The following is a 4,181-nucleotide window of genomic DNA, read 5'->3' as shown; positions in this document are numbered from 1 at the left end:
TATGCCTTGATTTATCGGACACAAGGCTTCAAGATCCAAATGCCGTTTGAATTAAAAAAACACAGTAGCAAAGAATTGGCGACTTACACATTTATTTTACTACAAACATGTTGTTACAACTGTTCGTTTCATCAATAAATTTCCTGTAGGTATCGTTAAGTTGGCAGATTTTCACTAAGTAACTTGTAGTAAATGATTACTCTTAGCATGTAACATATTGTGTTGGAAAATTTACTTCTTCCTGAATCTAATGATTTTTATTAAATAAGTTAAATTATAATATTCAAGTGCACAATAAAACAGTCTTAATGTTAATAGACTCAAGTTTGCGCGCTTACCAAAAAAAAACATTTGTCGTAACACCGCTCTTCCACAACACTTCCCTTAAAGCCTAGCCTAATATCGAAATACTGGGTCTCGAAATTTCAAGTGATTGCCAATTTTTCGGCCATCTGGAGGGCAAATAAGCTTCGAAGAAACTGGGCGTGATCTCTTAACATCAGGATCAACATTTTCCATAAAATAAACAAGAAATATCAAAAGAACTCTTTTGTGGAACTGACACTTGTCTTTATAACATAAATACCTTACACTGGAAGTATCGCAACTAGAATGTGTATATAGCTACTTACATCGGCATGTAAGAATTTACACATCTGTTGCAAAGAAAAATCAAAATAACTTCCAATTGACAATAATGCACATATTTAAAAACAATGACAAACTAATAGGAAAACAAAAGAAAATATTAATTAATACAATCAATAAATAATTGTAAAGATATTTAGTAATTGGGTATCAATCATCACCGAATGTTATAACGGAAAACACATGAAAAGATTATTATTGAAGACTTCTTTATCCGCGTTCGATACTTTTTGGATGGGTAAAATCTCGAGAGTTCTCGTCACCTAAACGTAAACGTTTACAAAGTACACAGTAAACTGTGTGACGTTCTATGGCTGACATATTTATTATGCAACATTAGTGCTGTGTAGAATTAGTGAAAAGTTCAATGTGTATTCATTGTTTTTTGCATTATTAAATTGCAAACTTTAATACTTAAAGTTATATGTCTTACTTCCATCGGTATTTGATTTATAGAAATTATGTGTTGAGGATATAAAAATACCGGAATAAATATAATTTGTATCTCCCGGCCGTAAATACTATAGTGACGTCCCAGGCCCACGGGTACCGTATGCTTTTCGATACGGAAGTCACGCTGCCTTCCTTGCTGAATGACAACACGTACGGCTTAATCGTGACTGGAAATCAGGTAATTAGTACCACGGTTATACAGACAACCAGACTGAAGTAGCGGCTGAGCAGCGATACGTTAATATCGAGAACCGGTCTTTTGCAACATTCGGGGGTTCGCTACAACTTCACCGCCATCCACCAATACCTTGAGATGGTGCAGTCAGCCTTGATAAAACTAACAGAGACGTAGGCATCTCAACCGAGAGAGACAGCGTACCTATTTAATATTACCCAGCTTACAAAATTGACCATAATTTTTTGGCTTATTAGAGTGTTAGTATAGTAGTAAAAAGCTTCAGTGGGGTCCACATATTGCCCAACTAGCAGATAGACTCAGCTCTGCGGCATAAGCCGTTAGAAAGATTAGAGAGTACACAAATGTTGAGACCGCTGGATTAGTGTACTTCAGTTATTTTCACAGCATCATGACGTACGGTATTTTACTGTGGGATCATGCTGCTGACGTTGATATAGTGTTTGCTCTACAAAAGAGAGCTGTTCGTGCTATATTTCAGCTTGGCTATAGACAGTTTAAAGAAATAAATATTATAACTGTTCATTGTCAGTACATTTATGAAAATTTAATATACCTTCACAAAAAGTGTCACCATTTTTGTTATTAATAGTGATTTTCTCTCTTCTCTCTCAGAGCGCCATTTGTTTCCAAAATGAAGAATCTAGTATATTAGAAATTCTAAAGAATCAATTTTGAGAAAATAAATGCCTTTTTGTAAATGGCATTTACGAGTATGATTGGGAGTGCTCAGAAGAGTTTTTTTTGGGTTAATACCAGCAGTTGAATTCCACCACAGGACATAACGTAGGAATGGGAAATTCCACTCGTATATCATGTGGGCATCTGGCATTCTACAAACGCCCGTGAGAGAAATTCCTTGCCTCGCACAGCAACTTTTTGGCATTTATTACCGGCTGTAGTATTCCTGAACTGATACGGCTTAGGGATCTAAAACATTAGAGCTTACTCCAACCGTAAAGATGCTGAGATGGTTTGGACATGTCGAGAGTGGGCAAATGAGACTTAACATCTTATGTCTCAAGGTGACGAGCGCAATTGTAGTGCCGCTCAGAATTTTTGGGCTTTTCTACAATCCTGAGCGGGAGCCAATGCATTGTAATGGGCAGGGCGTATCAATTACCATCAGCTAAACGCCTTGCTCGTCTCGTTCCGTATTAACATATAAAAAAAGCTACAAAGTAATAATACCAAATTAATATCATACAGAATTGTTTTTGCAAGTTCCCAAAATATCATTTCTATCTCACATATTTTTATCGGCCGTTTAAAGTAAAACTTGTTAATAAACTAAAGAAATAACCAAACTGCTAACACTTTCACCACTTTTCCTTTCAACGAATAAGTTTCCAAAACATTTTCGCGCAGTGCCTCTTCCCTCATCTACCTGTAGCGATATACCATGCTTACCCGAAGAGCCACTATCATCCATACCTACAACCATTCAAGCGAACAGAACATCTAATCTGTCTTCTAATACACACGAAAATATGCCTTCATACAATTAAATAAGGCATGAGACTGACTGATAGTAATTTGCACTTATAACCCTTTGTTTTGGAGTTGTATCTCCCCACCAGGCGCCTCTCGCGCCCTGCCTCATGCATTTAAATTGCTTCATTACAGAACTAGATATTGGAACGTAGGGTTGTCTATTTGGGAAAATGGAAAATTTGCACACAAATTATAAAAATTATCTTGAAAGTATTTAAGTTTTTATCCAAGCTCGACAATATATAAACTACAACAATTAGGTGAACACAATATAGTTGAACAATTTTCGAAAATCTAATTTAAAGAATAATCTTTTATAAAATATTAATTTAATAAACTAGTATTGTATGGATTCGTAATATTTATAAATATTGTATGCATATTTTAGTATTGTTATCATTTACTTCTTCTCATCTTTGGAATTAATATCTTATGGATAAGCTTATACAACACTCACAGTGTAGAATATGTTTTAATGTAGATTAGAATAAATACTTTTTTTAGAATACGAACGTTTTTCTAACATACGAAAACAAATACAGCAATGATAATAATCTTTTAAGGTTATGTTAGTTAAGTAGGTCTGGCCACCATCTTAATGATGTCCGTGTTTCAATTTGCGAGGATTGCAACATTAAATACAAGAGTGTTGCCAGCCTATGGTGAATATAATAGTTTATTTGAATATTCTAAATATTATAAATGTCGACGCAAAAATCCCGCGCAAGAAGATACATTCCTCAGGTTGTACGTGGATAAAAGGTACCAAAATGTCTGCGAATGAAGAGAATCATGGAAACTAAAAAATAAAATAAAATGAAAGTGGTGACAACCCTATTCCGGGATGAGAGGGTGACTGTGTATCTGCCCACCGATCATTAGTCCCGGGGAACAGGCAGACGAAATTTTGCATGCTACTACCTACGTGCCGTCCAATGCTGACCAAGTTTGCAAATAGCTTTTAGGCTTCATCATGTGATTTTTGTTAATGCGACACAATTATAATTATTATTGCGAAATTTAGTATTACGATTAGTTTATCTTCATTCGAATAATTTTTCACAGCACTATTGCATAAATTTGTAATGTATTGGCATCTAAAAAATTATGCATATCTCGTTTCAAACACAGCCTCAAGAAGTCTTACCTAGTAAAATGGTCTGTAAATGTGTAGTGAAGTTATTTCATCGAACAGGAGAGGTCATATTCGGTCTATCTTATATATAAAATTCTCGTGTCCCGGTGTTTGTTACCAAACTACTTCGAAACGGCTTAACCAATTTGTTGGAAAATTTTAGTGTATATCGGGTAGGTCTGAGAATCGGCCAGCATCTATTTATTTTTCATATGCCCTAAATTATAAGGGTCAATAAATATGTTTTTTTATTTT

This window comes from Leptidea sinapis, chromosome 31 (assembly GCF_905404315.1).
Source record: "Leptidea sinapis chromosome 31, ilLepSina1.1, whole genome shotgun sequence".
Lineage (NCBI taxonomy): Eukaryota > Metazoa > Arthropoda > Insecta > Lepidoptera > Pieridae > Leptidea > Leptidea sinapis.
Note: the sequence above shows the minus strand (reverse complement) of the source record.